The 24983-nt window shown below is 44.8% G+C and overlaps 1 non-coding gene across 1 annotated transcript; it reads left to right on the plus strand.

Annotated features, from left to right (window-relative positions):
- Positions 1–18348: 18348 nt before the first annotated feature.
- Positions 18349–18420, plus strand: TRNAT-CGU (transfer RNA threonine (anticodon CGU)). The gene has a single exon. It is a non-coding gene; the product is annotated as a tRNA-Thr (tRNA).
- The last annotated feature ends 6563 nt before the right edge of the window (positions 18421–24983 follow it).

A 24983-nucleotide genomic window follows, 5' to 3' on the forward strand; every position in this document is an offset into this window, starting at 1 on the left:
GAGGCCACCCAAAGGGGTCAGCTTCTGGGGCGGAGTCGGAAGGGGAAGAAACGCGGGTCAATGATATCCTAGAAAAAATAGAGGGGAGGAAATGGGATTTGGCAGGGCATGCAATGTGAAGACGAGATAACCGCTTGTCCTTCAGGGTAAAGAAGTGGATTCCAAGAGAAGGCAAACGTAGCAGGGGGTGGCAGATGGCTAGGTGGGCGGACGACAATAAGAAGTTTGCGGGGTACGTTGGGAGCAGCTGAATAGGACAGGGTTAATTGGAAAGACATGGCAGACACCTTTTCCCTGAAGTTGGCGTATTCAGGCTGATGATGGTGACAATGATGATGATGCCGCCACTTTCTCAACTTGTGCGGAAATATCTGCCCTTCGGCCTGCAGTCTAGTTATCAGCCAAGAATATAGACATGAATAGTCACTTTTTCGCTGGTTCCAAAGCATTCCCTCAAGGCCAACATGCTGCTCTACGCCTCGAGTTGCATGAACAACTGGTTGCAGAGATTCGCAAGATTTACCACTGCGCAGTAAGGCCATATGAAAAGATAATGACATGATTTTCGGTTATGGTCAATGTTTTTTTTTGGGGGGGGGGCGGGGGGGGCTTATTATCTCAAAGTGACTAAGGCTATGAGGGACGCCGTTGTGAAGGGCTTCGGAAATTTCGACAACCTGGGGTTCTTTCACGTGCAATGACATCACACAGTATACGGGCCTCTAGCATTTTGCCTCCACCGAAATGCGACCGCCGTGACCGGGATCGAGGCCCCGTCTTTCTGGTCAGCCGCCGAGTGCCATAAGCACTAAGTCATCGCGTTCAATCGCTGCGAGGACACTAAAACACCACGCGGATGAGTTCGCCCGATCTACCCACAATGACGACTTGAAGTCTGTATTCCTATATCAAAAGAGTTGACGGAATGTGTGAGCTGTGCAGGTTGGCTTCAAAGCTCACACTTTCTTCATGGATCAATTAGCCAGTTTTTCAAACGCCGCAAATGGACATTGAAATCTGGACCGCGCTTTCGTCCTCTACTTTATATACCGCGGCGCAAAACTACATTCCTGTGTGGTGTAAGGTTTCTGGCGACAGCCGGTGGTCTGATTCAGCTGCGTATTCGGCCGGGACACCTGCAACCGGGGTCACTGCACGGCGATAGGCATCTTGGTTCCCACGGCCGGTCCTCGCGTGGTTTATTGGATTCGAGACGGAGAATTCCACTGCCGTTTGTAAACAACATTGTTCCCGGAAGATCGACCGTGCGGCACGGAGGCAGTTAGCGACCGCCAGAACCAAGCAGGGGTGACTCACCCCTTCAACTGTGCCTGCTCGCCGGCGCCTCGCCCATTCGGACTTCCCGGAAAACGTGTCCGACTTGACAGCGTGAGAACTGTCGTTCGGACGCGAAGACAACGCTCTCTCTCTGGTGGGGGCGATTGTCCAGCGGCACCCTCTCTCTCCGGCGAGGCATGTGACGGGGGCGTGTCCCTATGTGAAGTTGTGTGTGTGTGTGTGTGTGTGTGTGTGTGTGTGTGTGTGTGTGTGTGTGTGTGTGTGTGTGTGTGTGTGTGTGTGTGTGTGTGTGTGTGTGTGTGTGTGTGTTTGTGTGTGTGTACGACAACGCCAGTTAGGCCACACCCAACCTGGCGAAGACCTCCTCGAACCTGGGGAATCCTAGGGACCGGACCCTTTTTAAACCGGACGACGAGTGCCGTGAGGAAAAAATCCTCGATCATCCTCAGATCTTCTCAGATCCTCCGACCTTCCCCCATCACCCTACAATGGGTTCTAAAATCTTGTAAACTATGTAAAATAAAACCCCTGTACAGTTTCCTTCATAACCAAGTCCGACAACGTCATTCGGAGAAGGGACCTGCGGCGCTGAAAGAGTCAGCTCACTCAAGGACTCCTCGTCCCCAACAGTGGTCTATGGGTCGGTGTTGCATTTACAAAGCAATACACTTTCTGGGCTAGGATGGCCGTCAGCCCTGCTTGTGAAAGATGCGGATGCGAAGAGACAATTGCACATATCCTGTGTGAGCGCCCTGCTTTTGCATGGGGAAATCATGCGCTGGTTAGTGCTCTGGAGAGCCTCGATTCTCGCCCTTAAAGAGGATGCAAGATCCTGGGACTGTGGTCATAACAATCGACAGCCTGCAAGGCCTGCAATGTATTGTTTTGCTTCCTGAGAACAACTTGCGTGAGGAACCAAAAGTGATTATGCATCTCATCGCTTCTCTTGTTCCCTTCAAAAACCGATGACCTTTCTTCTTCAGAGCATGGTAGCCAACTAGAAAACCATTCCCTCTTCCTCTTTATATCTCGCTCTGTAGTGACTTCTTTTAATTCATCCTTTCGGTTGGGAGACACATGCCTTGAATTACGGCTCCTGGCGTGTCACGGACTGAAAAACAAGCACCGTCTTGTGTGCTTGAATGGCACTTTACGTACGTGCAAAATATAGCGCCGATGTTTACAAATTTCTCATGCGTCATGCCTTGTGAGCTCACGAATCCGATTTTGCAAAAAGGCCCCGCGGTGGCTTCGTGGTTCTGGTGCCCGGCTGCTGACCCGAAAGATGCGGGCTCGATCCCGGCCACGGTGATCGCATTTCGGGGCTGGTGAATTGCTTCAGGTCCATGTACTGCGCGATGTTTTTTGCACGTTTAAGAACATAATATGGTTGAAATTATCCGGTGCCCTTAGCTGCGGCTTTTCTAAAAGCCTCAGTTGCTTTGAGGTATTAAACCCTCATAAATCAAACCAATACTTTTCTGTGTCGCCATCAGAGAGTTGAAGCAAGCATGTTTAAATGCTGAAGCTCTTATGTTTTGAAAAATAAGGTGTCCTGAAACATTAAGCAGAGTTTGATTTAGTTAGGTCGCTGCTCTGCGTCCTGGAAATCCTCATGAATTCATAAGGATTTATTGAAGGATAGAAATTCAAGTCTAATACCGATAATATATTTGCAATGCGTATAGAAGGTCTTTCATGTTCAACAAAATTACGAGAACAGGGAAAATACTCCGCAATATGGGCTTCACGGAAGGACTTAAAACTTTTAGGGATTTGCTTTGATTTTTTTTCTGAGGAAAGGAAGCGACGCAGTATCTCTCTCGCCTCTCGGTGGACATTCGAACCGCGCCGTAAGGGAACGAATAAAAGAGGGAGTATGAGAAAAAAAAAGAACGAGGTGCTGTAGTGGAGGGCTCCGGAATAATTTCTATCATCTGATAATCTTTAACGTACACAGACATCGCACAGCACACCGGCGCCATTTTGCGTTTCACCTCATCGAAAAGTGGACGCCGCAGCCGGATTCGAATCCCCTAAATCCGGCTCAGTAGCCAAGCGCCTTAACCACTTAGGCACCGCTGCGGGTGGAAATTTTATTTTTTGAGCATGCTGAATAATAGCAGCAGGTATTCGCATGAAAGTACAAAAAGTTTTGGAAAACATGCTGTTTTTTTTTCAGAGATGTACCCTCTTCCTTTATGGTTGCATGCACCCTCTCATACAAATCTGGATATATTCTTGTCCTGAAAAAGCCAGCACTGCTACTAACGCCGGGTTCAATACGCACGACTTCAATACAGGTACGTCTGTATGGATATCGCATGAACTAAGTAGATGTAGTTCTGCAACAGGTACTCCAATCTAGAACTTCAATTATTGCCTTGTCATTTGCACAGCCCGCATCTCTTGCTGCTGAAGGCATCCATCTCATTTCAAGCAGCGTAAAATGCACGAACACACATTGATATCATAGGAATGTCTTTGACGGGCACACCATCTCCAGTGACTACAACATATTATAAGCAGCGCTGGTCACAAACCGTCGCATCGTTCCCGCTTTCTTTCGTATCTCAATAACAAGACAGATTGGATACAGTGAAATGCCAGGCAAATCTTAATGGCAGCTGGGTTGTCATGCAGACCGGTGTACTTCACTTTTCAATCATTTCCTTTTCAGTTTTTCTGCTCAGGCAGCGCACCAACACGCCGCCATAAGCGACTTCGCGTCAATCAATGGCCACCCTTTATCAAAACTGGAATGCCAAGAAAAATAAAAGGAAATTGAATTGTAATATTATTCCCGTCAGATTTTTCAATTAAAGGACCTAGAAATAACTTTAACTTCGACCCAAGCACTTCCCAGCCGTATTCGATGGCAGAAAAAAATATTACCCGTGCTGAGCCAGAAATACATAATCACTGGCGAAGAGGATTGCGAAGGCGCTATTGGTTGCAGTGAAAAAATCCATTTGGATTATTTTTTTATTTTCTGCCCTTAATTCTAGGGTTTTCATCCGAGCACTAGAGGCCACAATTAATGCTGTTCGCTGCGGGCGCCACACTAGTGGGGTGCTAGATTACCAGCTTCTCCGTAATACTTGGGAAGACCTCGCGCAGACAAAAGAAAAATTATATGCATCACGTTTTTGGCAAAGCTGCCGTTACGCCATTATGCTGAAGACATCACCCTCACTTCGCCAAATGAGGGAACTCAGGGAATCAGAAATGCCTTACCCTATCGATACAGGCTAGCTTGAATTTGTCCACTTTGTCGGTTTAACACCATGCACATTCTGGTGGATTTTTTGGACCAGTCGGCCTTAATACAGTTCTGAAGTTCAGTATGGCGTTTCGTGTGCATTTTCTCGAGTATTCATTGAGAACTGCTGCGGCAAAATTTTCCTCGCTATGGCCACAATCGCGTGAGAGCTAAAAGGAATCGCCGAATCTTCTCCAAGCAGCGTTGTTTTAATATTGTTATTATCACTGTGCACGCAACTTTTTATCGACTGATTAACTTTTTTTGTGTCTCCTTTTGAGATACCAACCTAAATCAGTTGCACCTAGTTTGAACTAAAAACTATGCCATCGACATCCGCACAGTAATCTACTCACCTGACGATGTATTTTCATTTTTATTCTTACGCAGCTCAAAACACCACTTTGGGAACGCTGTGTTCCTGAGATTATACGGCAGATAAGGCCCAATGAGAACCTTAATGTGCCTCTATAGAGCCACCGTTAAGCGGTGCGCAGCATGTTTGTCAAAAAGTTGAGGAGGATCCCGAAGACTAACATGGTATCGTAGTCGTATATTAAGGCTTTTGTAGGTAGGAAATTTTGAATTAATAGTCCTGCATAGCTGCTATGGCACTCCTAACAAATAATATGAGCATGTGGTCGTCGGGAGCTTAGCGGGAGCGGAGCCCAACTTTTTGTGGAGAAAAAATCTCACGGAATTTTAAATATCTAGCCAACAGTTTATGAATTTGTCCAGCCCCTTGCACAGCCACCTTGCGAGTGTAACCATCCGATATCTGCCAACTGGCCGTCGTTATTTTTTTCCTCAACAATATTGCCGATCGCATATTCGCAGGCAATAAGACACCTCGCGAACATTTTAAATGCGAGCACGCAAAAGCTAGCACCAATGTTATAATATTGTAACTGCCTTAACGTGACGAAATGTAGCGATCGACCAGACAGGCCAAAACGAAGAGGACGCCACATGCGCCATTTTCAACTAATTTTTATTCAACGCAGTAGGGGTTTTGTACACTGCGATAACGCGAATACATAGTCCCACATTCTTATCACAGAGCTAGTCACTTTAAACCGTACATCTAGGTTTTGTTCGCGCATCAAGAAACACCATCTCCTTCCTTGATAGCGAAACAGAAGGCGGCTGACATAATCAACTTCCCGGCTTTTTTTATTTCTCCATCTTCAATCATTTCCCATGCTAGCCTTTTCCTGCTGCTGTTTTTCACTATGAATTCATTAACATAAGAATGCATACGCCTGACTTGCATTCTCGATAGTGATCAGCGAGGTATCTTTTACCGTTTCCTACGTTCCTGTTGTGTTCGCGCAACCTTTCATTCAGGCATCTCCCAGTTTGGCTTAAGTATACTGTACCGCATGACATCGACAGGGAATAAGCTACACCTTGCCCTCAATCAAGAAATTTGTTTTTGTGCTTGTTACTGCAGCTTTTCTTGACCACATGAAACGAATTGGTCACCAAACAGATTTTAGCCAGTATGTCTGGCACAGAAAGAGCCAATCAAATAACTGCTTCCTGTCCTATATTCTTCAACTTATTTGAAATCTTGTGCATATGTGGGACACACTGCTGTTCTCTTACACTTCTCAGGCAGGCTTTGAGAATGACACTTGCGGACCAGACCTTCGGCTACCGACAACAGGTTATCTTTGGGATAACCAGTTTCTTCCAACCTTTTCACTTCATCATGGTAACTACTCTTTATCGTGTGTTCGCATTACTTTTCCAGCGTCTTTTACAATTGTTCTTTTTATCGGCTTTGAATGCGCCGAACCATATGCGACCAATGATTTTGTTTGTGCGATGTGGTTATCTCCAGCACGTGTGGTCTTCTTCAAACACTAATTTGATATAAAGAAACCGTATTTCTTTGTTTTCTGAGATATCAACTGTCAAAGAAGTGGATGGGGGCCTTTCTTAAAACTGGTATTACATCTCATTACACTTTTTCTGTGCCACCCGAAGCACTGTCTACCACAATTAGATATTCATCGACATATCTAAGTGCTCTTGTGACTTTATCAACAATCAGGCGTTCATTAAGGATTCTGTTCACTTGTTCCAAGTACAAATCACTCAATATCGAGGCTAGACACGATCTAATACACACTCCCTGTTTCTGCAGGGAAGGTTTGCCACGCCATCTGATAAAGGTGGAGCAAAAATGGCAAGTTAAAAGGACGAAATGATTCAGTACACACACCCCTGTTGAGTTTGAAATTTTACAGTTCGTAATTCGTCAGTGCTATCTTCGACCCATTTAAGCAAGTCTGCGTGGGGAAGTGAATATTGAAGATTGTTAACATTGGTCGATAACGCCAGATGGCTCTTGTCTGGTAATCCTGAAAAAGCGTAATACTTCCTCCAAGTGTTTATATTTTTAAGGCACCGATCCTTGATTGTTAATAGATTTAAATTCTTCTGAAGGAACAAAGAAATTGGCTTGTGCCAAGAGTCACTCTACGAAACAATTACCCTTAATGGAACCCCAAGTTTGTTCGTTTTCACATTGTGATTATGATTATATGATTATGTCAGCACATGGTATTTGCATCTTAAATGCTCTGACTGGATTAGTAAAGGCATCGAAAGTCAGAGGTTGTTATCATCTAGAGTCCCAGAGTATAATTTTTATACCGAATTTTGGTCAGGCGCTAATTGGGATGACACTGCTTACAAATGGTTTACATCATGGTTTAAGTACATTTTTTCTGCGCTGAGAACTTCCAGCTGTATATGGAGATTAAAATGATAGATCATGACGCTTTAGAAGCGCACAAGAAAGGTAAAAATTCCTCTTAACGCTACAATAAGTGCAATTGTGTGTTCATTGTAATGCAAAGAGACCTATTAAGTGCCTAAAGGTGTTTTAAGGCTCGTTGGAATGTATGAGAATCCCCATTCGATCTTTGGCTCCCATTCTAAAACGTGTTCGGACTGACTCCCAGCCTTCTTACAGCTCCTGAAAAGGACAAAAACGAGGATCGCTCTACCATCCCGTTACATGAAGTCCAATGCCTCAATGCCCTTTGTCCAATGCCCTTTGTCTACTATATTAGAGAAAGTTTCATCGCCAGATGTTAGAAGACTATGAAATTCGGCAGGCATTTCTTTTTTTCTGATAAATGTGTTTCTTTTTTATTCTGGGGGGGGGGGGGGGGGGGTAGCTTTTTTGTGTTTCGAACTGCGCAGAGCTTAGAATATAGCCATTCATGCTGAGATCCTTCATCGAGCGTTATAATTATTCGCATTCTAGGTAATAATTCTCAAATAAAGTTGTATACGTGAGCGTCTGTTATTTGTGATTGAGTTTTCACTAGCGTGGTGAATGTAGCGTTTTGAGAGGGGAAGCCGCCGGAAGAGAGAAAGAGAGGACTTTTATTAAGGACTACAGATAACCTTAAATGCTGCACGCAAAAATCATGCTTTCTATAGGATGACGAAGACGACAAATCATGTTGAAATACAACAGACGAAGGAGTGCAGACACAGCGCTTAAAGCATACTTTCAATGTTTTTCTCTGCATCCAAGTCAACCATGCCGGTCTCCGGCAGACTGTCTCAACGTTTCTCATTTCGAGTAGATGGATGCCGCCTTTATTAGTGCTACTGAATCCGCGGAGCCAAGAGAATGTTCGTAAGGAAGGACCGAGTGTCTCACGAATGCGTTGGCGGCTTCAGAAGCTGCAGCAAGACGCTACATTGGAAGATTGTAGAGCTGTGATGCCGCATGCCACCTCCTGCAGGCTAGTCGTGTTGTCCGCGCTGACCGCACCTTAGTTTGTCAGGGCATGCCTGCACTCTGAATGCCCGTTGTCTACACTTTAAATGCACGCGACTTCTTGAGGTTCGAGGTCTAATGATCTTGGCAGAATTTCGCATGCAAAAATCATGGCTGTCGAGATCTGTTGCATCAGTTGGATACAGTTGGATTTTCATTCATAAAATTTTGGAATTCCTTGCCCTATGATATTAAGACAGCAGCATCTTCGTCGTCATTTAAGCGCCAACTTAATATATTTCTTTCCGACTGCTAGGCTCATTGTTTTTTTGTTTTTGTTTTTCAACTGTTTTCTGGTTCCTCCATTGTGTTTCCTCACCGGTTTGGTGCTTAATTTTGTACTTTTAACTAGTATGTGATAGTGTTTACCTGATATTTAACTCATTACTGTTCGCGGTTGCTACTGCTAAAATTTTCATTACTTTATCCATTTTATTATAAGAGGTCCCATTACAGCATATTGCTCTGCGACCTCTTTCTGTATGATCGATCAGTAGAGGCAGGGACATTTTCTTTATCGTTCTTTTTATCGTCCCGCAATAATCTTTTGTATGAACAATCAGTCTATGTATTCATTTCGCGTGTATTTAAGAAAATAAACTAAAATTCAAAATTCCCAAAAAAGAGCAGAAATTGCGAGGCTCTCTCTCGCTCTACTATCGGCAGTGTGGTGGTGAGGCGAATTACACTGACAGCCTGTTCGCGCAGCCACTCAACTTCCTATTCAATTCTAAGTTCCCCCATCTGATTCAATGCTCTGTAGGGTGCGTGTGTGGTCATCCCAAACCCAGCTCTGTTCTCCAGAAGCACTGCCACCCTTTCTGGCTTTCACCCAGTAAAAAACGCAGTAAGGAAAAGAACTGAATGTGAAGATGCGAGAAAAGCAGCAAAAAAAAAATTGAAACCAGAAATTAAGGAGGCCCCCGGAGAGAGCCGCTACCTCAGGTACCGCGGGCGACGAAGGAAGGAAATCAAGGAGAGCGCTGCTATCGACTATATTAGAAAGGTGAACCTTTAAATGTAACGTCGGTCCAGTTTCTTGCTAAGAACGCCGTGCAGTGTACGCAGAACGCGGTTTGCGACCAGTGACACCTTTTGCCGAATCTTGTAACTAAGCAGTATCCTTCCTAGTTATTCTGATAATTATCTCTGCATAAATTTGTGCCGTTCCTCTTTCCTGCGAGACGAGAATTTCGTAACAGAGCCCGAGCGACGACGCTTGGCTTGCAGTCGTATCTCAGCCTTCTCCTCGCCCTAAAACCTATATTAAGGCTGAATCCAGCTTGGCTTCATCGCCCGACTTGCCTGCGATGTTGCCACTCAAACTGATTATTAATACTGATCGACTTCACATGTACAAATGTACCACCTGAAAGAAACTAGGTGACATTGCAGAAGACAATGTTCAGCACGAAACATAGGGCAACACAACTCTACAGAAACGAAAGTGCGTCACTCATGTTCAGCTTGTGTACGGACGCGATGTCGAGGGCATCATGCAAATACCCTCCTTTTCCAGATGGACGGAATAATGCCACCTAGAATTGACAGTGGGCGCATAGATGGCCTAGAAGACGACAATGTACGGCTAGTGCTGTCGGGTCTTGGCTGCAATTACCGTTCCCTTTTGACTGGCTACACGTATTAGAAGGGGCGTACTGTCCGCTTATTGCATCATATACTGATGTTGTGAGCCACGGCTCAAAGGCATTAAGATTTTAGGATGCAGAAAAGACAAAGTAGCCTGAGAGCTTATATAAGCATACTACATCAAGCTAAACGGAGATGACTGCATTAGTGACACTTCTCTTATCCTTTGTAATGCGGCAAAAACTTTCTGCGCAAATAGTGCTCACTTTTGCGCAGGATTCATTTGCCCCCACTCTCCCTCTTTTAGGCAGTATTGAAATGAGTAAAACCAAGTGATTGTTTACTCTCTTTCCGTCTTTATCGTTTTCCTGTGTTCGTGTTTTCTGTTTGCGCAATTCCTTCTTACCAGTGGCCATGCATTAACTCGTCCAACTAGAAGTTCTAAACTACGTGACTGTATCTTGAGAGCAGAAAAAGGAGAAGCATTTCAAATAAAGTAACAGCAGGGATAACATTAAAAACAATGGCATTCCATAAACAAGCCCAAAACTACTGTCAGTCAACTTTCGTGCTCCCGTATGTTCCTATTTTTTGTTCATGACAACACTACCCAGAGAACGATGTATATTTAGCAACGCATGGAGCGGTTTGAAAAATGAGATATGCAGGTTTGAAGGATAGATAACAAGAGTAGCGCTGAATTGACAGGCTGCACTCAGGGAACAGTTCTTTTTGCTTTTATGGCAGCCCGGCGTTAATTAAGAACGTGCATTCATTTGACATATGCCAGGAGACCCAAAATGAAAAACGTTCAACCTGCAACTCTCAACTTCGGCCAAAGTCAACTAGCGAAAGCATAAATTTTTCTACCTGCCGCTCACTCTAGGAACTGTCGGTACTGTGCAGTAAACTTAAAAACATGCCACAGCATAAAAATGCCTTACCCTAGGCTATTAGCCAAACGAGTTATTTTTGTCATGCCAATTGCTTTATCACTGCCACTTTCGGACCGTTTTTTCGTACTCTTTTTATCTGGCTTATTCATGTGTTCCGCTTTTGCAGTATGCGCATATAATGCGAATGGCATGTAACCACAAGAATAAAATGTTATTTTACAGGAAAAAAAATTTCTGTTGGCTCCAACAATCCTTAAATGATGTGGTAAACGTAACGTAGTTTCTCGAGAACAAGAGAATATGGCCGCTTTCTGCTTTTCATTATGGCATATCACCAGTCTATTAAAAGGGAGGCACGCCCTCAAGGGAGCGCCCTCACAAAGGGAGGCACGCCCTCACCACGAACATGTATTTTAACAACCAAGTCACGCCAGCCAATAATTAGTTACTTGCAAAGGCACTTACCCTGACAAGGAAAGAAAATTTCCATTTGCTCATAAAAGACAGTTGCAAGACCACGGCGGCAAAAAAAAGGAAAAAAAGTGTCGTTATTGCAAAACATATTAAGCGTACTTTAACATCTTTCTCGGAAATCCCGTGATCATTTTACACCGGTCGCGACGGTGTACATCACAATAGTGAAGTATCCTGCTAGGGTGCAGAATTCAAGGGTTTTATTCTTGTCCTTCGCACTCAGTTGGAAATCGTTTCCATAATTTAAAACCGTTAGCTCTTACTCATCACGTTTCGAGATTTCTTGAGGTCTTCTACCACCCTGAGATCAAAGCGCCATCTATGGCTGCAACAGCGCATCTAGTATTGAGACTTGTAGCGCCATCTACAATAGCATTCTAGAAACAACCACCTGCCGCTTCCAATGATGAGGTCACGGTCCAGTATGGAAGACAGAGGAGGAACTATTCGAGTATGACGTCAGGGGTCGAATTGGCAGCACAGTTTCGGTTTTTCGAATCCAAGACGGCTTCGAAAAACCGAAACTATGCTGCCGTTTGAATCCAAGATGGCACCCGCCGCGGAGGCTCAGTGGCTAGGGCGCTCGGCTACTGATCCGGAGTTCCCGGGTTCGAATCCGACCGCGGCAGCTGCGTTTTTATGCAGGAAAAACGCTATGGCGCCCGTGTGCTGTGCGATGTCAGTGCACGTTAAGGATCCCCAGGCGGTCGAAATTATTTCGGAGCCCCCCACTAGGGCATCTCTTCCTTTCTTCTTTCACTCCCTCCTTTATCCCTTCCCTTACGGCGCGGTTCAGGTGTCCAACGATATATAGGACAGATACTGTGCCATTTCCTTTATCCAAAAGCCAATTATTATTTTTATTCTTATTATTCTAATATGGCGGCCATTAAAATTGGTTGTGCTCTCTCATCCCTGTCCTTCACCCTCCTCACCAAAAAATATCCTAATACGGGTAGAAAAACTCTCCCGTTACAAAACTATCCCTTTAAGGGAGAGTTTTCCGCTATACATACTCCGACAACGGTGACGCATCCGGCGACAGTTGTATACCAGATTTGGTACGCAAATAAAACACTATTGGTAGTGGTATAGAAATAAAGTCACAATTAAAAAATAGGTAAACATTGTATACATGGAATTCTGAATTGAAGCGTTACCATATCGCACCGCAAGCCGAATTCTAGGCCCACCTTGACACCCAAAACGAAGCAACTTCCGTTTGGGACGTATATTAAGGGGGCGCAACTCTATAATGAGTAGACGTGCATCGTAAGTTCTCTGATAGATGGCACTAGGCGGCGATCGTACAGCTAGGCGGCGTGCGTGCACGCGTAGCTGAGCTGGTTTCAATCCACACCGTTTCAAAGGGTATTACATTCCGTTTGTTGGCACATTCGGCGTTTTCTTCTTCGCTTTCTTCATGTAGTAAACCAAACAGCTAACGCTCGTTACTTCAACGTCTTCCAGGCGGTGGCGGCCTTTTTTTGTACTCGCAACGGTTCAACAATTTTAAAATATTCTAATAAGTATAAAAGAAAAATTGCTTTAAATTCCACTTTACGTGTGGTTTCGGCGTTCAAAAAATTAATATATTGGGTGGTGCACAAATATTCACTGATTCCAAGTGATTTCTCGTCGCCATTCTTGGAATCTCCCTATTATGTAGCCCCATACTCGACATGGCGGTGTTGGGTCTCTTTATCTGTTCTTTTTGACTGCCACACAACTTTGTGCTCAACAGCTGCATGCATACTGTTCTTGATTTCGTACAAATACGGATATAAAAACCAGTACTGGCACGTGTAATAGCCCTTAAGCTTTTTTTAACCTCAAAAGACTTTCTAAACTTTGCCTTACCTTGCTTTCTATATTTACATTCACAAGTGGAACACCACCATTCTTTTCGACTCAGACAGAGTGGCATTTAAACCTTTAGTTTATATATTGGACTCAGTATATAGTCATATAACATCTGTTTTATACCCGAAGATTGAGTTGATATGTAATGAGGGAGTAGTGACTCATTGACATCCACCAAGCGAAGCCATAAGGCCATATGGAAGCTGTATACCTTTCTTTGTAGCCGTATGGCTGCTTATTTAGGATACTGAGGGGTACTTAGAAAGACCAGGACATCTGCACGCTTCCCGATTATTCTGCATTTTCCGTATGCTCAAAGCCAGTCAGATTAATTTCTTTGTTTGTTTCAGTATATTCGTCAGCACAAATTACATGGTGCCAATCCTGATAAAATCCCTGCGAGATATGGCCTTCGTATGCACAAACAGCCCAAACCAAGCATCTGTAGATATTATGGCAAACAAACGAGAATTTACCAGGTTTCTGTAATATTAAAACGCTGAATCTGAGCATTGACTTATGTGAGAGCGAATTTGTATTTAAATGCAACGTTAAACAGTACCTAACTTATTAGCACACAGAATTTTTCCTGTCTAAATGTTGGAGTTTTCTGCTTAGTTTCAACTATCTTGGAAGCATTATCATGTAGGCTGAATTTATTTGCGAGTGAGTGTTGGCCAACAGTCACTCATGTTGCAATTTATTACTGCGTAGTTTTCTGTTTTTGTGCCGTTCATAATGCTTGTGTACAAAATTGTGACTAATTTGCTCGTTTTGTTCTCGCTGTTCAGAGTGTGTTCTTGTAGCTTTATCATGTGTAGCAGGCATGAAAACATGTATATTTTAAGCTGTGTCGAGATGGGTGAGTTTTGGTTGTGCAATCATATCATTTTACTGCTTTGTCAAATGGTATTAAGCTGCCGAATCCTTGTCGGGTTTTTCACCTGATACCTTTTCCCTGAGCTGCCTCTTTGTGTGGAAAGAAAAAGTATAGAGAAAATAGAATAAGTATACACTGACCAAGACGAAGGCGAAGGATAATGAACGTGCATAGAAGAGGAGAAAGTTGACGTATTTATGACCTTCTTTAAGACTGACTACGTCATTATCATCACCATCAACATCTTCAAAAAAGAGGTATTCTAACTTATTTTGACTTTGGGGGACCCACTTCACATTTCTCTCAACTTCATCCTCAGCATTAGGCGTTATTCAAGAGAAGTTTTGTAGAATGTTTCCTTTTTCCGTAAAGTTTTGGCTTGTGCGTTGTTACTCTCCTCCATCGCGCAAGATATAATATAGCCCTGTGACACCCATTTGCTTTCCTTCTGCCGTGTTTTCGCTTTTCGAATGTCGGCCGCGCAACAAAGCGACCACACTTTAAACGCGTCTTCCTACACAGTTCCTGATTGGATTTTCTCATCTTTTCGCGTTTGAGGCAAAAGGTACATTTCTTCCTTTTGCTGATGTCAATACATCGCTTCAAATTAGAGTAAAGGTTTTGCCTGTTTTCCATAACTACACGATGAGGGAACGGTCTTTTTTTTTTAAACACCATTTCAGGCTGTCATGATCGGGCAAACCTGTCCCTTGCTTCGCTCCTACCATAGGGCTGTCCTCCAGGACGCTTCGCTATAACCGATGGGTAAATGGTCGTTTGCGTCCCATTTAGCTTTAAGAGGGTCTTGCCGCCGTATCTGCATTTTTTACACCAACAATCAAACATTGTGTTCCCATTGGTCCTTTGGCTACCTTATCATGACGTCCTCAATTTTCGAGGCTGAATGTAAGTGCGTTGGACCGCGTGCCTTAGGCGACTTTCGTCCATCAGATCTTCCACTGATGACTGTCGTATGTGTGTACATAACGCACACGCCCACAGGCCAAGATCCCACACAAACCCTACGATTTTCTGTCTTCGAAAACTGACTGCTGACTTCGTTAAGTTCAATTCCGCGTTGACCATTTTTTTGTCACCACACAGTTGCGCCGTTGTTTGAGAGTTCTCTTGCTTATTCGAATATTTCTCCACATCTTTTCCGTCTTATACGTGTGTTATCAAAGCCTATTTGTTCTGATCATCTTATGGCTTTACCCAATGCCCTGCCTTATCTCCTTCAGCGTGACGCACAGTGGCATGTATATAATGAAGTGAGTTGAGGTCTTTGCAACCGAGCACGTCCCGCGATAGGTCTGGCTCTTTCAGTGGCTTCATATCTTCTATTCGTATTTCTACACGGCGTCTTGCAGTCCATTTCACCTCGTTCAATGCCTCCCGTACGATGTGAACCTGCTGTCCTTGGAGCCAAACTTCACGCATGCTTCTCTCTCTTGTCGGCCGCATATTTGCTGTTGCTGCTACTCGAAGTGCGTTTTCATATCAATCAATTTTCTGTTCTACGAGCCTGAACATGTACAAAAGTTTTCTTCGCTCCTGGTACGCGGCTTCTGCCACCTCATTGTGATCTGTCTGCCCATGTGCACTGTTTGCTTGACCATTATTGCTTTAGCCAATTGCTTTTGCCCAATCGTTAGCTATGCTTGACACCATTTCTTCATACGCTGTGTTCGTTCATAATCTCACGATGTCTCCTGTCTCGAAAACTTCCCTTGCTAGATACAGCCTTCAAAAAATTGTCTTTGGTTTAGCTCTGGTTAACCCTAGTTGAATTGCGAAAGCTTCGTTTCCTCGGCACGTCGGCACGTGCATTCTCATCATCATGAACCCTATCCCCTCAACCTCCTTGTGTTTACGACAATAAAGTTTTAACACGACCATGTCACTAATGAAATAAACGTCGACCTCGCCGCCTACGTACAACGTTCACAAGAAGCCGGATGAGTCACCCAGCTGATTTTCAAAAGACAAGCAAGGCATCGACGCTCAAACCTACAGTCAGCGTCGACACGACACGGAATACAAGCTTGGTGACCGCGTATAGGTGTGGACGCCAATTTGCAGCTGAGGACTCAGTGAAAAATAGTTACGCTGATATTTCGGACCTTAAAATATCCCCCAAAGACTTAGTAACCCCAACTAGGAACTCGTTCCTGACCAAGCGGGTACCTCGAAGTGGTGACATACATACTCAGAGCTTGGCTTGAAACCCTATTACGCGCGGCGGCCGCCGTTCTTTTCACTCGTTTTTTTCATATACCTCTATTTTCAATCTGAGCATTCGGTCGATGCATAAAAGCAGTTAATGACACAAAGCGCTGTTTGGTTTGATCTTTTATTTACAATTTTGTTCCTTGTTTAATCATTTTGTTTCTTAGGAAAATAGCCACCAGAGCGGGCTCAAAAATCCGTTATCTCCGACATCTGCTTCCACGTTGATCGTAATGACTGCAGTTCTTAGATTGCGCTAATCTCAAATGCTCAATCTTGACTTTAAGATGAGGACATCCAAAAGCTGCGGTGACTATGTTCTTTGACGAGCAGCTGTCACCGCTGCCGAGTTCTTCAATTCCTTTTGAGCGTAATTCAGACCAATAGTTCACTTCAGTTACGGTCTATTGGTCTGTTATCCAGGACGTTGTCCCTAATACGTGACGATGTCATCATTCGTGCTTGTTCCCGGCCGCATTCTTCTCTTTTCGTCCGCCATTGTCTGTTCCATGGCTCGCTGCGTTGTCCTCAATTTAATTTGAACCCTTTTCGCTAGTCTCGATTTCTTCGCCCCACCGGTGAGTAACAATAAGGTAGAGCCGTTATAGCAGTTGTTTCAGTGAAGCCCACCGCTAATTAAAAAAGGGGCTTTTGATGTGAAGAGAAATTTATTCAACATAGGAATGCAAGTGTTGGCAAACGACAAAAAAAAACAGATGAACCATGTTACTTTTAAGTGATTGACTAAATACTAATTTTAACTTTTTAGCTATTGCCGATTGGTGTCTGTCTGCAGTTAGATATTTGTAGCCGGTCGTTAGTAATAGCAGTATCACTTTTTAAAACTTCGAAAGCGTGATTACCCTCGCCTCCATGACTCAATAAAATTGAGCCATTTTTCGCGCCATTCTAAAAACCGCACGCCTGCTGGGAGCGCAAAGCGACGTCCATCAAATCTCGGCGCTCCATGGTGACGCATCACATGACAGTCGCTACCCCGCCCTCGCTGCGGAGGCGACGTGGCGAGGAGCGTGGAGCACCGCAGCGTGGCTCCGTTGCTCAGTTGGTAGAGCACCGGACGCGAAATTTGGAGGTCGTGGCTTCAGACCCCCCTGGTGGCATGTGGTTATGTTTTTCTCCTGCTTTGTGATAATTTTTTTTAATGATTGCCATATTAATCTTGCTTTGTTGAACACTGCAACTTTAAAAAAAGAACTTCCCCTACGCTCCTTGGTTCCGGAGACTGTTGGCATCCATCACGAGCCCAGAGGGTACGACCGGCAGAAGGCAAAAATTTATTTGTATTCGGAAGAGCGAATAAACAGAACAATCCTATTTTGAAAATTTCCTGTATCTTTTCAATCCGATGGAGCCCTCCCAAACATTGTCTTCCTGTACACTGTTTTTTTTTGTTTACTTCCAAGACAGCGAAGAAATTTGTGAAATCCAGGATCAGATTTATTTTTGGAAATATACACCAAAGACTCCTAATAGTACACTAGATTAGCTATCATGTTCATGAAAAGCTCGTCTCTTCAGCCGTCCTCAGCGGCATCTCTCCTGAATTCTTTTTTTATCATATGTAAACTATATCCGAAGTCAAACTACTTTAAGAGAGCTCAGTGCGGCGGAGCGCGCGTGACGGGCTTAAAGGAGGAAGAAGTCCCTCTTGAACACCACGCCGATGAAGACGACTGCAATTAGCAAGCGATGGAGATTGTCATGACAGAAGGACGCCAATTATTGATTTAATGCGTTGAAAACGTTCAAAACGTCTTTCGCCGTTTCTTCTTATTTCTACTAGTAACATGGTACGTGTAACATGAAACATGGTAGAGAATATTGTTTTTTGCAATGTTTGTATAGATTCGTCGAAAAATTTGTAATTCTACTCGTGAACCGCAGTTTAGGTGGTGCATTGCTTTTGCTTCTCTAATTAACAGCATTACAAAAACGCTTCGAATTTAACACCACGTATGGCACTCGCACTAGATGAAAGTTTCCTTTTTATGTATAAATATACTGACACCTAACCGGAGTTCGTGTGGCCGCTGTAGCTCAGTGGCAGAGCGCTGGTCTCGTAAACCAGTGGTCGTGAGTTCGATTCTCACTGGCGGCATTTCTTTTACACCGTTTCTAATGATTATTTTTTTATTTGTTCCCAAATATTCATTGGGAGTCGAGGTATATCGCGTCCCAACAGTGTTTTGATGCGGCTGCAATTGACGATTCGCGTAAGCCTGGCACATAATTTTCACCTCTGCACGTTTTGTAACACTGCTTAATGTTTGGAATTCTACGTGCCAGAACTGCATATGAGATACAAGAGACGCTGTAGTACATGGCTCGGGACAAATTTCAACCACCTGACGCTCATTGACGTGCACTGACATGCACATCACGTGAGTTTTTTTTTCATTTAATGATAATAATATAATAATTGTACGGTGTCAGGAAAGAAAGGCGCATTAACTGCCACACCTGCTCGCTGCCACACCAAGGTTGCTCTAATCTTCGGCGATCGGAGCAACCGGGAGCAACTCGCCAAGCTCACGGGCTCTCTGCCGCCGTTTTCCTCCTTACCGTCGTATATACGCGGAGTAGGCGACGGCTCACGTTACGTGCGTCGCCGGTCAAGCTACTACGCAGCAAACTCATTGTTGTATTCCCAGTAACCGCGCCCATGAAGCCTTCACAGGATTATAGCCACTGACCCTCGGCTTTCGATTGAGACACGCTATTGATACGCCACGCAGGCACGTTCGTACGACTCGTTTAAGGCGGGGATTTATGTGGATTTTGTGTGGTCTTCCGCAATGATCGTGATTGTGAAAGAGGGAAAATTGTCCGTGTCTGCGGGGGCCACAGGAACTGCGGTCGCATCACACCCTTAAATGCGGAGCTTAAAGGGGCACTAAAGAGGAATCTGAGCTCGTCTTTTTACCGCGGGAACTCCATCTACACGTTCCGAGCATTCTTACAAACTTCGAATTATTGTCCTGCGCGGGTGATTTCCATAATTAAAAACGAATTAAACGTCCCGGCTCGTGCCTTTCTTTTTACTTATATTCTTAAATCAACGCCCAAGGTAGGAGGAGTCAGCCAATGCGTGGAATGCATTTAAGCCATTCCCGTGGCGGCTTGCCGCTTGGCCATCGGCGGAGCGATACGTAAATCAAAGAGTCCACGAGTATTATTTTTTCATTTCGAGTGGGCCTAATTTGCGGCTATGTTGCCTGCGACTAAAACTGTTCAAAGAAATCTGGAAAACGAAATAAAAGTGAAAGCGAAACCGTCAAGTCACTGGCTGAAAGGCACTAAGTAAGGCTAAGTAAGGCAGTTCCTGTGGGGATGGTGGGCCGCAGTAAACTAGTGACTGCTGCAACATTAGAAGGGAAAGTCGTAAATCACTTTAGAAAGAAAGCAGAGGCTTCGATCAGCAATCAGTTGATGGAGAGCGTCATGAACCCGGATGATATCATGGAGAAATAGCCGGAGAAATAGAAATGGAGAAATAGAAACCTCACCTAGGGCCATCGGGCGCCCTCTTCGCTGCCGCTCGCAGCTGCCGTGTGGAGGCGCTGTGTGCGCATGGTCCAGGAAGCTGGCGCCCGACTTGCCATGATGCCAGTGCGAAGCTTTTAATCGGTGCAGCGGTCCCAATTCCTGTTTTACTCTCGTTTTAACGCGGCCCTTTACGCATAAAATTGGGTGTCGGCGTTGTGAGCGAAAAATCGCGAGCATGTCTCTGGCATGTGGTGCCCAGAGAGCGTCATAGAAGGCACGCTGCCCGCGCAGGTCACGTGACCGTGCGGCGTCATCCCCAACCTACCCACCCGAGAGTGAGCAAACTGCCCACCGTGGGAGGTGGCAGTTAAATTAATGATTGGTCGCTCGGGAAGAGCAACCTGGGCCTCACCGCGCCCACCGCTACGATGCTATCACAGTGTAGTGGCGCATCGCTTAACCGCTGCACCATTGCTCCAGGAGCGGTATGAAGACTCCCCGGGATCTATAAATGTAAATTAGAGGATGATGAAGTCTGCATATATGGGAATTTACCCATTACGCTAACGCCTCATACCTTTACGGCGGAGCTTAAGTATCCCCTCCAATTTTTTTTTATCACACTGTTCTGTACCACTATGCAAGTCCAAAGAGAAAGGGAAATTTATCGGACTGTCTTTGCGCGGAATACCCGTTACAGCCACGTAGAGATACACGTAGAGAGAGATGGCTTACCGCAAATATACGGGAGCTTCGAGCCCAGGTTCGAGCTCATGCACCTCAAATCGGTTCGATTTCTGATATCACTCCTCTTTAAGTTGGCTTTCAATGATGCGGACAAGCACGGCGCATTTAAGAAATTCAGAGAAGAAATCCGCAATACAATGTCAAAAACGGTGTGCGTTGCTTTCTTCTCTGGCATGCGAACATTAGCCTTTAAAATAATTGAATTTTTCGCTCCTGATATCTTCGAGCCACACACAACGACGGCCAACCTCCAAAAACACTTTCTTTTTGCGCAGTGATGTTTTTGTGGCACTGCTTCACTTTACATATTTGACGTCTTGAGAGTCCGGCGGGATTTTAACTCATTTGCTCGTGTTTAAAGCCATAATTGTTAATTAAACTTCGCGAATTAGGTTTCTTTATTTAGTTTTATTAAATTCAATTCAGGTGCCACATGCCACTGTAGGCAAGTGGCAAAGTGGAGAGAGGAAATCTTCTCTTCACATTTAGGGTAGAAGATGGAGAGAGAAAGTTCGAGAGGGAAGAGGCAGAGAGCAAAAGGCTTAGGAGGTCAGGGTGAGAGCGGAGGATTGCGCAACCCGTTTGGTAGGGGGCTGCCACGGGAAGTACCCAGAGAGTGGCTACCGCGGAAGGAGGTAGTTATGGCGAGGACGGAGAAATCCGCAACCTGTGGGTGGTTCCACGGCAGCATGGAGAGCTAGATGGCAAAACAAGATATAACAGCTTTCGCTGATTCATGCGCTAAGCCGTTAAGCCTAGCTCCACAATTTTTTCTTTCTTTTAACGCTGGAGCGATAGTAAAGCCGAACGCTGGTCTTGCAAACCAGCTCACCATGAGCTGGATACTCACTGGCGGCAGTCATATATTGCGGGGAGGGTCATGGAGCCGAAATCTACTTAGCGGAGTCTCTGCGAAGCCTTTACCTGCTAGGTGGTGTTTAGGGCAATTTCCCTCTCTCCACCTGCCACCACCTGTCAAGCACCTCCTCTCTCTGAGTCCTCTTTTCCCTTCCACCTGAGCTTGCAAGAGAAAGAATGGGGACGCAGGACGCACAATCACTCAGAAAAAACAAAAATGCCAAATACAATGACTGAGACAACTGCCGGCCTACGTGTAAATCATACAGCCTCTCAAGAACTACGCGGGATGAAATGAAACTTGTTAGAGTTATTCTTTCTCGCAATGCTCGAAAAGAACATGGATGGATGGATGGATGGATGGATGGATGGATGGATGGATGGATGGATGGATGGATGGATGGATGGATGGATGGATGGATGGATGGATGGATGGATGGATGGATGGATGGATGGACGGACGGACGGACGGACGGACGGATGGATGGATGGATGGATGGATGGATGGATGGATGGATGGATGGATGGATGGATGGATGGATGGATGGATGGATGGATGGATGGATGGATGGATGGATGGATGGATGGATGGATGCTCGGAAAGAACATGGATGGATGGATGGATGGATGGATGGATGCTCGGAAAGAACATGGATGGATGGATGGATGGATGGATGGATGGATGGATGGATGGATGGATGGATGGATGGATGGATGGATGGACGGATGGACGGACGGACGGACGGACGGACGGACGGATGGATGGATGGATGGATGGATGGATGGATGGATGGATGGATGGATACGGCTGAACCTTTTACATCGGGCGGTGGCTCAAGCCACCTAGCCATGTCGTCGGTTCCACAACTTCGGTCTCACAACCCCCTCTATCGGCTGTCTTTGAAACAGCCACCTGCCAGTGCAGTGGCGCATCGCTTAATCACAGCGCCACTGCACCTGTAGTGGTATGAGGACTTGCTGCGATCTAACAATGCGAAGCATTTTACGTAGTTGCGTAGTCCGAATTCGAAAATAACCACAATTGCAGTAGATTGGAGAGTGAAAGGGAATGGACTCAGAATTAGAATAGAATCATAATTGAAATAGAATCAGAACTGGAACAGATTGGCGAGTGACAGAAGATTGCTATCGCATTTCTACTACATCAGTCAAACTGATTGACACTAAAGTATTTATTGTTCTTTTTATTATCTCAGTTTTCTTATTGTTCAGCGCTAATCTATTTTCACCTGGTTCAGGTGTGAGTTGTCGATCGTGTTTTCCAGGGACTTACAATTGCAATAATTGCAACAGCGTTACCTCGTTCGTTTCGTAAATCATCTATTTCGCTAACTGTGTTGTCATGGTTTCGTTTCCATTAACGCTGTTATTCAAGACTTATATATCAAATATATTTCAAATGGCAACGCACAGCTTGTACCTTTGTTTGTTCCAGTCTCAACCTTTCGCACTGCTTTTTCCATTTTGTCTGATGAGCACCTTTGTACTTTATGACCTTTCTTCTCGCAGAGTTACAAGTGCATGGGTGCATCATTTCAATCTTTTCTTTCCTTTATTCCCTGCTTTGTTTTTTTTTGTTTTTAACAATACAACGATCAGAAGCCGTTTACTTTCCGTGCGTTTAGTCGCTTTGATCACCATACTGCCGCGAAACAGTGTTTGCTTTAGTCTTTGATTATGTTGGTTTATCGGGTGTGGCACTTGGCCTTATCACTAAGCCTGCTAGGTGAAAATAGATCAGAGTGCTCTGGAAGAAACACATCATGCTTGGCTGTTTCGATGGTTTTCAAGACAGTTGTCGTTTCCTCGTGCATCTCATCTCGGACGTTGGATGCTGTCTTTAAATTAACTACCGCCGAGAGCGACCGTCATTTTGGTCTTCCACGACCACCCAACACATCTGCTGCTGTCATGGCTGCGAAGTTGTTTCTGTTTTGGGCACATGCTAGAAAAAAAAGTTTGTTTGCGTTTCACGCTTGCCTTCTGACTACCGTCAATCATCCCAGGGGGCTGTCATCCGAGCCACCTGATAATATTCACAGTTCTTAAGGACGGAGCGTCACCAGGCCACCTTTGACGCCGTAACTAAATCCACTGATAAAAAAATAAGTAAAGACACTAAATAGTTGAACTGAATCTGCAATATTTTTCGCGTCTTCAAAGGACGCACTAACGATGTCAGCAGCTTACGTACCAGGCTTACCTCTTGTTCACGGCTGATGTGACATTTGTAGAGCTTTCTTGATCAATGTTATGTACAGTCATGAACAACAATTTACGGGCTGTAGGCTCCTGAAGGAAAAGTTATTTTAAGAGCGTCAGCTCTTACTCATCGCGTTTTGTGGGGTCTGCTACCACCCTGAGATCACAGCGCAATCTGTTGCAGCCATTAGAAAACAGCACATCTTGCACTGAGACTTGTAGCGCCATCTACAATAGCATGGTAGAAGCGACCACCTGCCGCGTGCCAATGATGACGTCACGGTACATGGTGGATAGAGGTGGAACTATTTGGCCGCCAAAATGGCGGCCATTAAAATTTGTTGTGCCCTCCCATCTCTCGCCCCCTTCCCTCCAAAAAATATATATAACGAGAGGAAAACTGTCCCGTTACAGGACCGCTTTATGTGTATACATTCGTTGCTGCTGCTGCTGTTGCTGACAGGAAGAAAGAAAAGGAAAATGCACGGGCCTGCCCACTGGCTTAAGCTGAGCCACAACCGCTGCCACGTGCTGAAAGTAGGAGAATCTAAAGATAGGAGAGGAAAGTTAAGGAAAGATGTGTGCGCGCTATTATGTCCCAGCCCGATTCCGGAGGCAGTGCAATACAGGGCCAGCCCGTGCCAGGGTGCTTCAAGCATTCCGCCATATTTACAAAAAAAAAATTTTTTGGGTCCACATGGGACCCGCAGCAGATATTAAATCAGAACCAACCAACCATTCCTTCTGCAATATTTATATACTCCGACAAGAAGGGGCACCCATCCGTTGTGTAACGAATTTGGTAGGCAAGTAAAACCCTATTGATTGTGGTATATAAATAAAACCACAAATTAATAATATGTAAACATTGTATACATAGAATTACTAATTGAAGCATTACCATATCGCACCGGAAGCCGAATTCTAGACCCACCTTGACCCCCACAAACGAAGCAAATTCCGTCTGGGACGTATCTTGAGGGGGTGTAACTCGACAACGGGTGCGTTCTTCGCTTTCTTCGTCTAGTAAACCAAACAGCTAACGTTCGTTACTTCAACGTCTTCCAGACGGAGGCGGCCATTTTTGCACGGTCAAGCGAAGCAGGCAAATGGAAAACGAAAAAGCTTCATCTGATGGAACACATAACCGCCGACTTTTTAGCGAGGCGTCACAGCTGTAAAATTTTTCTCGCAAAATCCTGTCCCGTAAAATTTCATCCGCAACTGTACATAATTTACGGCATGTCTTCCGTCTTTAGCCAAATCACTGCATCAAGTATACCACTGATTTAATGATATGAATGATTTATTTTCTAACAAACTGTAATTTAATATGTAACTCTGGCA

Source organism: Amblyomma americanum, chromosome 6, assembly GCF_052857255.1.
Source record: "Amblyomma americanum isolate KBUSLIRL-KWMA chromosome 6, ASM5285725v1, whole genome shotgun sequence".
Lineage (NCBI taxonomy): Eukaryota > Metazoa > Arthropoda > Arachnida > Ixodida > Ixodidae > Amblyomma > Amblyomma americanum.